General features: G+C 40.9%; 1 pseudogene; it reads right to left on the bottom strand.

The window, feature by feature from the left end:
* Positions 1–1,468: 1,468 nt before the first annotated feature.
* On the bottom strand, positions 1,469–2,418 carry LOC103731481 (annotated as a pseudogene).
* Between the last annotated feature and the right edge of the window lie 10,718 nt (positions 2,419–13,136).

Below are 13,136 nucleotides of genomic sequence, written 5' to 3'. Positions count from 1 at the left end.
AGGTGTAACCATCTTATGGAACAGCCATGCAATGGACCTGAGACAACGGCCGGACTGCCAGAGCCACAGGAAACACCTTGTGATATATACTCCTGTTGGCAGACTGTGAGACCGATGCCTAGAACTTGACACTCCCTAATCCCCATCTTTACCCCAGATGGGACAACCCCGCTCTGTCAGCTTTTATTGAATTCTTAGCCCCTTAAGAGGCCTTTGCACGGGCCAAAAATTGATACATTGCCTCTCCCTCTGCCGGACCATACCAAGGGACTCACCCTTCGAGGGCTGGTAGTTAATGATGGGTAAGATCCCAAAAGATGGGACAACCTAAGACAGGCACAGTCCATAGTGCTGGGTGACCCTTGAGGTGGGGACAATAATGCCAAAGCAAAGAACCTCGACTCCCACTCACTGGTTGGCATGGAGTTGGCTCAGCCTGCTCTCAAGGAAGCTCACCATCTTGAGGGAGGGGGCTCTTGATACAATGACCCCCTGAGCCATTCTACTTTGCCTTGATGTATCTGGACTGATATCAATATGCTATATATTCTAAACTATACCTCACCTTTAAAAATAAAAAAAGGGGAGATGTGGGAGACAGGCTTGAGCCTAGGGTGAAAGTCTTGACAGCCATAGAGCAGGCCTGAGGCAACAGCCCAACCGCTGGAGCCACAAGGAACGCCTTGTGACATTTTGCTCCCATTGGCAGATCATGAGACTGATGCCTAGGGCTGGCCACTCCCTAATCACCACCTTTGGAATCAAGTTATCCTACTTGCTGTACTGTAATAGGATGCTAAACCTGTTATGCTAATAAGGTATCCTACTTGCTGTGCTGTGATTGGACCACTACCCCTACATAAGCTTGTGCCTTCCTGCAATAAAGCAGATCTGTGTCACTGAACCTGGTCTCCTGCATCTGAATGCAGCGACCCTGGCGCAGACCAGCCCTGGGGTCCAGACCAGATGACTGATTGGAGGAACTAAGAGAGCAGGAGAGCAGCCATAGCCAGAGCAGAGCAGCCACAGCTGGCAACCACAGGATCCAATGCCCTCTTCTGACCTCTGTGGCCATCAGTGCTCATGTATTGTACATACATACATTCAGGCACACACATAAACACATAAAATAAAAATAAATCTATGGGGCTGACAACAAATCTATGGGACTGGAGAGATGGCTCAGTGGTTAAGAACACTGGCTACTCTTGCAGAGAACCCAGGTTTGGTTTCCAGCACCCACATAATGTCCAACCATTGTCCCTAACTCTAGTTCTAAGAGATCCAACACCCTTTTCTGGCCTCTGTGGGTCTTGCATGACACATGTACACTTACACATACTCACAGGCAAAAGTTCATACACATAAAAATAAATAAATTAAAGAAGTTCCCTTTTTCAAAATTCTAAAAAATTCCTGCTACAGCCTGGACAGTGAGGTGGCAAGAGATTAGAAGACTTACAATTGCAGCTGTTTCTGGATCCACTGTCTATCTGCACTCTTCTTCAAGCCTGCTTCTGGAGTCAAGGTCATTTTCACAACACGAGATTCAATTTGTCCCAAGAGGCAAAGAACACTAAGGAACTAAGGAGGGTGTTGTTTTCATTCCAATTCCTTTGCTAACCCTAATGGAAACCTGATGCACCTGCCTAAGATTTTTCATTATACTTTTGCCAAATCTGCCACAGTAATGTGATGGCCCAGAGCGGACAGCCTTTCAATTTGACCATTTCAGCACTGTCAACTGCTTGTTTGTGAACCTCTTTCCACTGTTCCTTAGTTGTATTTGTGCCAAATTCTGGGTTGAGATTCTTCAGGGAGACACTAGCAACATCCACTCCACACAGACACACTGGAGTATCCATGCTCCCCAAGGACCCTCCCATGATAGTTTAGCAGGCAAGCTCCTAGCCAATCCCCATCAGATAAGAAATGCGGCTGCATCCAGATTACAACCACTTCCAATAACATGATTTTTGAGAAAACCAGTTATCTTCCAAGCAACAGAGGTCAAAATATCCACTGGATTGGAAACAGCAAGTGACTTGTAGTTTGGACCATATTTCACAACATTAGGAATGATGAACTGAAAAATGTTCACATTGTGCTGGACCAATCTCTTGTTGATGTCCTCCAGCTGTGATACTGACCAGCTTGGAATTTGCAGTCACACTAGTCTTTGCCAGAGACAAGTTTTTGGTATCTAAAGAAAAGGGCTGTCATGTTGGAGATCATCTCTCCTTTCAGTTTGTCTTTAATAACCTCAACAAGAGCAAGATCACTTTGCTAAGTCCTTCATTAAGATACTGATGACACAGGCCATGCCAACAGCACCAACCCAAACAAGTAGAATCTTATTCCAGGGGTCTGTTATTCCTTAAGAATATTCACAGTCAGCTTATCCTTGAGGCCTGCCATCCTGGACTTGGAATCAAAAGGAACCAGGAGTGCATGATGGGACCCAGATGCTGAGGGTGCTCTAGCAGGATTCAGACTCTGGCAACAGCTCCAGCACCTTTTTAAAGTTGTTTGAGACAGGATCTCACTCTGTAGCCCAGACTAACCTAAAACTCACTAGTAGCTCAGGCTGGCCACCTACTTGTGGAAATTCTCCTGCCTATTTGTACCACTGAGTGCTGGGTTTACAGATGTGAGTCACTACACCTAGCTATAAACTCATCTCATTATTAAAGCAAGATCCATTTGGATTTCTATTGCAACCATAAAGCCTCCTTAGCTGGATGGAATGTGTATGCCTATAGTTCTAGCAGTTGGGAGGTAGAGGCAGGAGGGTCAGGAGTTCAAGGCCAGCTTTGGCTATAGAGCAAGTTGGAGGCCATCTTGGACTACAACCTGTCAAGAAAGAAAGAAAAAGAATCAATCAATCAATCAATCAATCAATCAATCAATCAACCAACCAATCAGGGAAGATGCATTGTATCTCCCTGTAGCTTACACTTAGAATAAGGCCTGTATTTATTTTTTTAAGATTTATTTTATTCATTTTTAATTATATATGTATGTGTGTCTGTGTGTGGGTATGTGTATGTGAATGCAGGTGTCATTAGAGGTCAAAGGTCTCTGGAACTGGAATTACAGGCAGTTGTGAGTTGCCCAATGTGGGTCCTGGGAACTGAATTCAGGTCCTCAGTAAGAATATTATGTGTTTTTAAACACTGAGTCATCTCTCCAGCTCCTGTATTAATTTTTTGATGTAAGAAGTGTGACTTTATAGTGTGTATCACAAAGATTGACCCTTCCCATAGTAAGAATTGCACAGGATATACTAGAAATCATTTAACCCATCCTGCTAATTTTTCTTTCTTTCTTTCTTTTTCTTTTTTTCTTTTTTCTTTTTGTCTTTTTGAGACAGGCTCTCCCTGTAGCCCCAGCTGGCCTGGAACTCACTTTGTAGACCAGGCTGACCTTGAACTCACAGAGATTCACCCGTCTCTGTCTCTCTGGGATTAAAAGTGTGCTCCACCATGCCTGGCCTCATCCCTCTCATTTTCAAGTGAGAAAACTGCAGATTAGGCACTTAGCAAAAAATCATACAGCCAGACTCACCACCACGGCCCCTCCCTGACTTCAATACAGCCTGGCATCCCAACCATGGAAGGAGCATCAGGATGTACCTTACAGGGATTTATTTGCTTGGTTTTTGGCGTGCTATCTACACAATTAGTGACTCAGAACATGATTAACAAGGACTCAGGATCAAATGAAAAAGGGGTGTGAGAAGAGATGTAAGTAGTTATATTACATGTGCTTACTGCTAAAAAAAATCCTTAACTTTTTCATTATTAGTCAGAGATATTCCATTTGTCACATAGAAATATATAACAATTTCAGGAGCAATTGCTCAGACATTTGCTAGAGTAAATGTATCATATCTAGAGTGAAGACAGCAATTTAAGACTATATTCAACAGGATGCAAATACTCAGTTTGACATAAACTTCCTGAGAGGTGGCGATTGGCTCGGAAACTTCCTGCTTGGTCATAACAGAGAACCAGGAGACTGGAACACATGAGTTACCTCTCCATCTGGTCCCAGAGTTGATTAAAAAGGCTGATGTGAGATTAATCATAATGAAAGTAGCCAAAACATAGCACTGTGCTAACTGAATCTCAGGAGACACTTGTACTGTGGGAAAGAAATACCCAGATTTTAAATGAAAGGAAATTTGATAAGCACATGACTTGCTGGAAAGCACAGAATAGAACAGGAAAAGTGTCATTGACAACTTTCAGTCTCCTGTTCCGAATTGATGAACCTACTCACTGTCGCTACTAGCCCACTGGTCACCCTAAGTCGAAGGCATCTGTGTTTAGCTGAAGCCTGTCTGCCACTTCTGATTGTGTCTCTGATTTTTCTGCTAGGTTTGTGGATGGTGACCCAGCCCTGTGCTGTGAATTTGTGTCAATTCTATTACTCTTGCTTTCCCCTAAGGTAATTCTTTCTATAAAAGGACATTTTAAAAATCTCATTTTCAGGCTGGATGTAGTGGCACACGCCTGTAGTCCCAGCACTCTTAGATTCTTAAAAATGGAACAAAGAGCAGGGCGTGGTGGTGCACGCCTGTAGTCCCAGCACTCAGGAGACAGAGGCAGGCGGATCTCTGTGAGTTCAAGGCCAGCCTGGTCTACATGGTGAGTTCCAGGACAGCTGGGGCTACAGGGAGACCCTGTCTCAAAAAGAAAAAAAAAAAAAAAAGGAACAAAGTAGCTAGGGTATCAAACATTTTAAAGGTCTTTATGACACGCCTATCAGGTACAGATAAGGACCTCCAATTCCTTTGTTTGTTGCTTTGGAGACAGGGTAGCTTCGCACACTTCATAGCCAAGAATGGCCTTGAACTACTAATCCTCCTGCCTCCATTTTCCAGGTGCTGGGATTACAGGTGTGTACCACCAAATCCAGCTTCTATTCTAATTGGTATCTTGAGATGGCAATACTTCTTATTTATTTTAAAATATTTTATTTATTATTTTTATTTTTAAGTGTATGTGTATGTGCCTGCGTGTGTGTAAGTGCACCTGTGTTGTACAATGCCCACAAAGGTCAGAAGAGGGCATCAGATCCTCCGGAATTAGAGTTATGGATGGTTGCTAGCCACCACGTGGGTGCTGGGAACTGAACCCAGGTCCTTTGCAAGAGCAGCCAGTGCTCTTAACCACCGAGCCATCTCTCCAGCCAATACCTCTTATTTAAAGGCTTCAGTTTGTTATTTTTTAATTTTTAATTTTTTTTTAATGTGTATGAGTGTTTTGTGTGCGTGTATATAAGCATACTTGTGCATGCAATGCCCAGGGAAGTCAGAAGAGGGCTTTGGATCCCTGGAACTGGAGTTATGGATGGTTGTTAGCCACCATTTGGGTGATGAGATTTGAACCCAGGTCCTCTCCAAGAACAGCCTGTGCTCTTAACCGCTGAGCCATCTCTCTGGTTCCTGTTTTTTTTTTCTTTTTCTTTTTTTAAGACAGGGTCTCAAAATGTAGCCCTGGGTGGCCTGGAGCTCACAGAGATCTGCCTCCCCAGTGCTGGGACTAACATGCACCACCACACTTGGCTTAAAGGCTTGTTTTGCAGATGCAGGAAGTTACCTAATAGCTTTACACAAGAAAGGAGACAGTGTCGGCCCACTCCACCCTGCCATTTGGTGTTTGAGTGAGGAAGGGAGGCTTTGTGTTTGAGGTTGTGTCATGACTTCTTGTCATGTGAAACTCAATATGTAGACCAAAGAGAAGAACGTCAAGCTGTTCTTTCAGTCTCCAGTGAGCTTTTGCTAAATGCCTTCCATGTAGTACTAAGCAGTCCTCCAGGTGCATGGTAGTATGCATTTCTTCCCTGAGCCTTCCCCTTTCAAAGGTGATAATGAATTTCATGATTTTCATGAAAATATTCAAGGACTTGAAAGATCAGGCTCTCAAAAGATAGTTTCTTTTTGCATTTAACTGTAAACCATGAAAATTTTATTTAAAAAGAAAGGAAAGCTGGGCATAATGGTGCATGCCTTTAACCCCAGCAATCAGGAGGCAGAGGCTGGGAATCTGTGAGTTTGAGGCCAGCCTAGTCTACATGGTGAGTTCCATGTCAGTCAGGGATAAGTAGTGAAGCCCTGGCTTTAAAAAAGAAAAGAAAAGAGCCAGGTGTGGTGGCGCACACCTTTGATCCCAGCACTCAGGAGGCAGAGGCAGGAGGATCTTTGTGAGTTCAAGGCCAGCCTGATCTACATAGTGAGTTCCAGGACAGCTGGGGCTACAGGGAGACCCTGTCTCAAAAAAACAAAAACACAAAAAAAAAAAAAAAAAAAAAAAAGAAAAGAATGAACGAATGAAAGGAAGGAAGGAAGAAACAGAGAAAAGGAAATGAAGGGCTGGGGATTTGGGGATCTAACACAGTGGTAGAGTGCTCACCAAATATTTATGAGGCTCTGGATTTGATTCCTAGCATCATAAAAGAAAAAAAAATATATATATACACATAATGCATGTATTATGCTATAACCTCTTAAAATACATATGGTACTGTCTATTTTTAGTGCAGTGTAATCTAGCATTCAGAAAAAGCTATTACTTAATATAATTACATGCTAACTGTATACATACAAATATAGTTGTGCGATTTAACTTCTTAACATGTATGCAGAAAAGGAATATGATACTATATATTGACACTTTATTATAAACCTGTCCTAAAAGATATGTAGTTATGTAGTCATTCCTTGATAACAATAAGCCACATTTCATTGAAAATATTATGCCAAACCAAATTACAGTTGGTAGTTTATTTACTTGTCTAGTGTTTTACATCCACACCCTTCAGACAAGTAGAATGTACACTTCATAACTATTAGGAGCCTGTCTGTTTTTGTTCTTTATTACAGACCCAGAGTTTAGCTTGCCTGTTTGTACACTGTTGAATTCTTGTTCTCAACAGTTTGACACATACAGTGAAAAAGTTGGCAAATGTAGCCAGGCTTGGTGGAGCATGCTTTTAATCTCAGCTTGGGAGGCAGAGGCAGGCAAATCTCTGTGAGTTCAAGGCCAGCCTGGTCTACATAGTGAGTTCCAGGACAGCTGGGGTTACAGGGAGACCCTATCTCAAAAAAAAAAAAAAAAAAAACCCACTCAAAAAAGTATGTAAATGTATGCTGAATGAATAAAAAATAGGGAAGGAACTTTAAGAGATCTAAAAAAATATTGAGGGTCTGGGGAGATGGTTTAGCATGTAAAAGCACTTGCCATGCAAGTATGAAGACCAGAGTTTGAATCTCTAGCACCCATGTAAATGCCAGATGGTCATGGCAGCCTGCTTGTAGTCCTAGCATGTAGGATGCAAGGACAGAGATCCCTGGAGCAAGCTGGGTAGCTAGCCTAGCCAAAGCAGCAAGCTCTGGTTCAGTGACGGACTGCCCCAGTATATAAAGTGGAAAGAGACGGAGAAAGACACCTGATGCTAACCTCTAACCTCCACACATATGCATATATGCTTGTGCACCAGCACACACATGGTCCCCACACATACACCACATGTATAAAAAATTAAAAAGAAAACAATAATTGAGTTTATAAAACACTGCTTTCCTTCCACCATATGGATTCCAGGGATAGAGACACAGATTTTCAAATTTGGCAACCAGTGCTATTCCCCACGGAGCTGCTTTGCCAGCCAACCCTCACTCTGTGGACTTCTCTTTAACTTTTCTTTTTTCACCCTTTATCATCCAAAACTGAAGGAGTGATTAATTCTGGAGGTTCTAAGTAACTGATAACAGTAGTTATCTTACAAAATTTTAGCAGAATTAAAGTATAAGAATAGACTTAGTAGAAGGTAAGAAAGCCCTCTATTTTTTATGATTATTTCTGCAGTTTTTCAAAGCCTGAACTTTTTTTTTTTTTTTTTGAGACAGGGTCTCCCTGTAGCCCCAGCTGGCCTGGATCTCACTATGTAGACCAGGCTGGCCTTGAACTCACAGAGATCTGCCTGCCTCTGCCTCCAGAGTGCTGGGATTATTTCTCTGTGCAACCAGGCTCCATAAATTTATTCTTTTTTTTCAAAAATTTAATGTGTATGAGTGTATTGCCTGCATGTATGTTAAGTGCACCCATGTCATGCCATGCCCTCAGAGGTCAGAAAAGGGTATTGGATCCCCTGGAACTGGAGCTCCGGATGGTTTTTAGCTTACATGTGGGTCCTGAGAATTCAACTTAGGTCCTCTACAAGAGTAGCCAGTGCTCTTAACTTCTGAGCCATCCCTCCAGACCCCTCTACATATTTTTTAAAATATTAAAAATATTAGTATATGACTGTGTATGTTGGGTATATGTGTGTGCTTTGTGTATATGTATGTGTATGTATATGTGTGATTTATGTATTGATTTGTGGGTGTGATTTTGTGTGTGATGTATGTGATGCATGTGTGCATGTGTGTAATATGTGTGTATGTGTGTGATGTACATGTGTGATGTGTGTGTGTGAACTCAGGCACACTCAGGTGTGATGGGTATGTGTAATTCAAAGGACAGCTTTCAGAAGTCAATTCTTCCCTTCCACCATTGGGTTTGGTGACTGAACTCAGGTCTTCAGTTTTGCTTAGCAAGTGCTTTTATTTACTGAGCCATCTGGCTGGCTATTTATTTATTTATTATTTATTTGAGACAGGTTTTTCAAGTAGCCCTAGCTGGCCTTAACTCACTATGTAGCTCTGACTGTCCTTGAACTTTTTATCCTTCTTCCACCACCTCCTGAGTGCTGGGGAACAAATTACTCCAAAACTTAACTAAAATTAAGTATGGTGGCACATGCCTGTAACTCTTACACTTGAGGGGCTGAGGTACAAAGATCACAAGTTCAGGTAGGTTGTTACATAGTGAAATCTTGTCTCTAAATAAAAGGCAATAAACAATTGTTTTCTTAGGCTGTCTCTGAATAAGTAGGTGGGCATAGCTTAGTTGGATCTTTGGCTTTGAGTTTCTCACAAGGCTGTTTGTAAGGGGTTGGCTGCTCCTTCAGTCATCTTAAGGATAGTTACAAGGTGTGTATTGGCAGGAAATTATTTTCTTTCAGAAAGTTGGAATGATAGGCTTACGTCTTTACTGGTTTATTTATTTCTATTCCTTTTTCTTTCTTTTTTAATTTTTTTTCGGACAGTCTCATATAGCCTAGGCTGTCCTCAAACTAATTATGTAGCTGAGGCTAGCCATGAACTCCTGATCCTCTTACCTCCCTCCTGAGTGCTGGGATCACAGATATGTACCACCACACCCTGCTTTCACAAGTTGCTGACTAGAGGTGGGCCTCTGTGTTTTACCTCATGAACCTGTCCAATGGGTACTGCACAGCATGGTAGTTTCCCTCATCAGAACGAGCCAGTGAGAGGAAGGTAGAAGACTCAATCTTTGTCAGTCTAACCTCAGATAGGACACTTTACACATTAAAAACAAGCTCTAGCCCATTCACGAGGGAGGAAATTCCACAAGATGTGAAAACAGCAGATGGGGTCATTGGGAACCATTCTGGAAGCAGCCTTCTGCAGAAACTATAAAAAGAAGGGAAAACACAAAGTAAAAATACTGGCACCCACAAGAGTCATCAGGAAGGATTATCTTCTGTGTGCAGAGATGGTGTTATTAATAATGGTCACCTTGTGACTGCATGGTCAGGAATGGAAAGACTGCTGAATGAGGTAAGAACATGTTCCACGAAAACAAAAACAGGTTTATGATTTAAAACTGTTCATCACTAGTTGTAGTTTGAGGTTGTTTTTGGCTATATAAACAAGTTGTTTTTTCTTTTTCTTTATTTTTCTTGTGAGCTAGCAAAGTGGTACTGAAATCTTAGCACTCAGAGGAGGGTTATCAGTTTGAGGCAGCTTGGACTACATAGTATGTCTCTGTCTCAAAAAACAAAACAGAAAGACAACCCCTAACAATTTTGAGAGTTAGAATTTGTTGCTATTTATGATGTATTACACTAGAGAAATAGAAGACAGAGCATTCCCCTCAATCAGTCTCTGATGGGTATTAGAGCCACTGAAATAGGAGCCTGAGAGCTCCTGGATCCAGCCTCCATGTGGTGGTGAGCTCCCCCAATCCCCTAACTAGGATTACTTGAGGCACCTCCCACAGCCCCAGGGCATTTCTCTGCCCTGTGGTAGGGTAAGGCTGAGACCTTAGCAGAGAGCCTGAGTGCAAAAATCAGGCCTCTCAGGGAACTTCCCAAATTGTGCTCTGAGTACTCGATAGTTGGGGTCCAAACATTAGAAGGAAGGCTGAGTGTACCTGACTAGAGCCTGACTTGGGTTTTTGTGGGAACTCCTGAGTAGCTGATCTGAAGCCACCAGATCCCTCCAAAATAAAGTCTTGAGAGAACCTGAAACCTAGACCAACCATCTCTACAAACCCAGTAAGAAAACAACTAAGGCACACCAATAATACAAACAGAAGCAAATCTCAATTCAACAAAAGAAGACTTGATTTTCATACAAGAATTACAAACAACAAAAGAAATTCACATGTCAAAATCACAATGAAAAAATAATAAAATGGAAAGCCAAAACACTATGCCCCCACAAAACTCCATCAGTCCTGTAGAAAAGTTCTACAAGGAGAACCCCCTAGAAATAACCCAGGACAAAGGAATTAAAAGAACAGTCATAAACATGATCAAGGAATTCAATGAATTTAAAGAATACACACACAAACAAATCAAAGAACTAAAAGAAGATAGGGATAAACTTCTGAATGAATTCACAAAAAAGATAAAAACATTGAAGAAAACTCGGGCTGAAATGAAGAAGTGAAAAATGCAATAAGCCAACTTGAAATAACAGGGGAAAGCCTCTCCACTAGGTTGAATGAAATGGAAAACAGAATATCAACACTGGAGAATAAAGTTGAAGAATTGGACCACTCAAGCAAAGACTATGAAAAATTAAAAAAAAACAAAAAAACAAAACAGGAATGGAATTATGCAGTAGATGTGGGACACCATGAAAAGACCAAATCTACATATCATAGGCATAGATGAAGGAGAAAAATCTCAGGTTAATGGTATTGACCAGCTCTTAAACAGGATTGTAGAAGAGAATTTCCCAAAATTAAGGAAAGACATCCCCATACAAATACAAGAAGCACATAGAATATCAAATAGACAAGACCAGAAAAGAAACTCTCCATGGCATCATAGTAAAAACACTAAATGTACAAGAGAATACTGAAAGCAGCAAAAGAAAAACAACAAGTCACATATAAAGGAAAGCCCATCAGAATTACAGCTGACTTATCAATGCAAACTATGAAAGCCAGAAGAGCCTGGACCAAGGTATTTCCAGTTCTAAATGACTATAGATGCCAGCCCAGAATACTTTACCCAGCAAAAATGTCTGTTATAGTTGAAGGGGAAAGAAAAATTTTCCATGACACAATAGTCTGAAAGAATACATGTCCACAAAACTAACCCTTCAAAGATTACTTGAAGCAATACAAAGAACAGAGAGAGGAACAACTATACCCCAGGAGCAACGAAAGAAACCAAATAAAGGTATAATCGTGGGAACATGAAATTAGACAAACAATGCGAACAGTATTCATAATGATGGCAACCAATACACATCTTTCAATAATAACTTTAAATATCAATGGACTAAATTCCCCAGTCAAAAGACACAGGCTAGTTGAAAGGTTTAAGAAACAAAATTCAGTGCTAGAGAGATGGCTCAGTGGTTAAGAACACTGGTTGTTCTTGCAGAAGACCCGGGTTTGAATCCCAGCACCGACATGACAGCTAACTGCTGTCTGTAACTCCAGTCCCAGGGGATCTGACAGCCTCTTCTGACCTCCGCAGGCATGGCACAACATGGGTGCATTTACCTACATGCAGGCAGTACACACATACACATAAAATAAAAATAATAAATAAAATTTTTAAAAAAGGAAACAAAATCCATTCTTTTTGTTGTCTTCAAAAAACCCATCTCACCTTCAAGGACAGGCACAACCTTAAGGTGAAAGGATGGAAAAGAATACTTCAAGCAAATGGCACTAAGAAACAAGCAGGGGTTGCAATTCTAATATCTGACAAAATAGACTTCAAACTAAAACTAATAAGAAGAGATAAAGAGGGTCACTTCATTCTGATCAAAGGAACAATTAAACAAAAAGATATTGCAATCCTGAACATACATGCACCAAACTTTCATGCACCCAAATTCATAAAAACAACACTACAGACTTTACGACACAGATTAATATCAACTCAGTAATAGTAGGGGACTTTAATACCCCACTGCTTCTGTTAGACAGGTCAACGGGACAAAGAATAAACAAAGAGACATCTGAATTAAATGATACCATACATCAAATAGACCTAACAAACATCAACAAAAGATGAAAGGGAAAACATCACGACAGACATAAAAAAGGTCCATAATATTATAAAGGAATAATTAAAAAACCTATACTCTACTAAATTTGAAAACCTAAAGAAACAGATAGATATCTAAAATCATGGGAACCACCAAAGTTAAACCAAGAAGAGATTAACAATTTAAACAGACCCATAACATATAAGGTAATCGAAACAGTAATACAAACCCTCCTGACTAAAAAAAAGTCCAGGCCCAGATGGATTTACAGCAGAATTCTACCAGACATTTAAAGAAGTCAAGAAGACCTTCAACCAATACCACTTAACTTATTGAAAATAATAGAAACAGAGGGAGAACTCCCAAATTCCTTCTATGAAGCCAGGATCACTCTAATACCCAAACCAGGTAAAGACACAACCAAAAAAGAAAACAATAGAGCCATATTCTTAATGAACACAGATGCAAAAATTCTCAACAAAATACTTGCAAACTGCATACAGATGTACATCAAAAAGATCATGCACCATGATCATTTGATCATAGGCTTTATTCCAGAGATGCAGGGATGGTTCAATATATGCAAGTCAATAAACATCACCAATCATATAAATAGACTCAAAGACAAAAACCATATCATCATTTCAGTAGATGCAGAAAAGGCTTTTGATAAAATTCAGCATGCATTCATGATAAAAGTACTAAAGGGAGCCAGATGTAGTGGCGCATGCCTTTAATCCCAGCACTCAGGAGGCAGAGGCAGGTG

This window comes from Nannospalax galili, unplaced genomic scaffold, assembly GCF_000622305.1.
Source record: "Nannospalax galili isolate Female #2095 unplaced genomic scaffold, S.galili_v1.0 scaffold1171, whole genome shotgun sequence".
NCBI lineage: Eukaryota > Metazoa > Chordata > Mammalia > Rodentia > Spalacidae > Nannospalax > Nannospalax galili.
The sequence above is the reverse complement of the archived record's forward strand: the minus strand, read 5'-3'. Positions and strand labels throughout refer to the sequence as shown.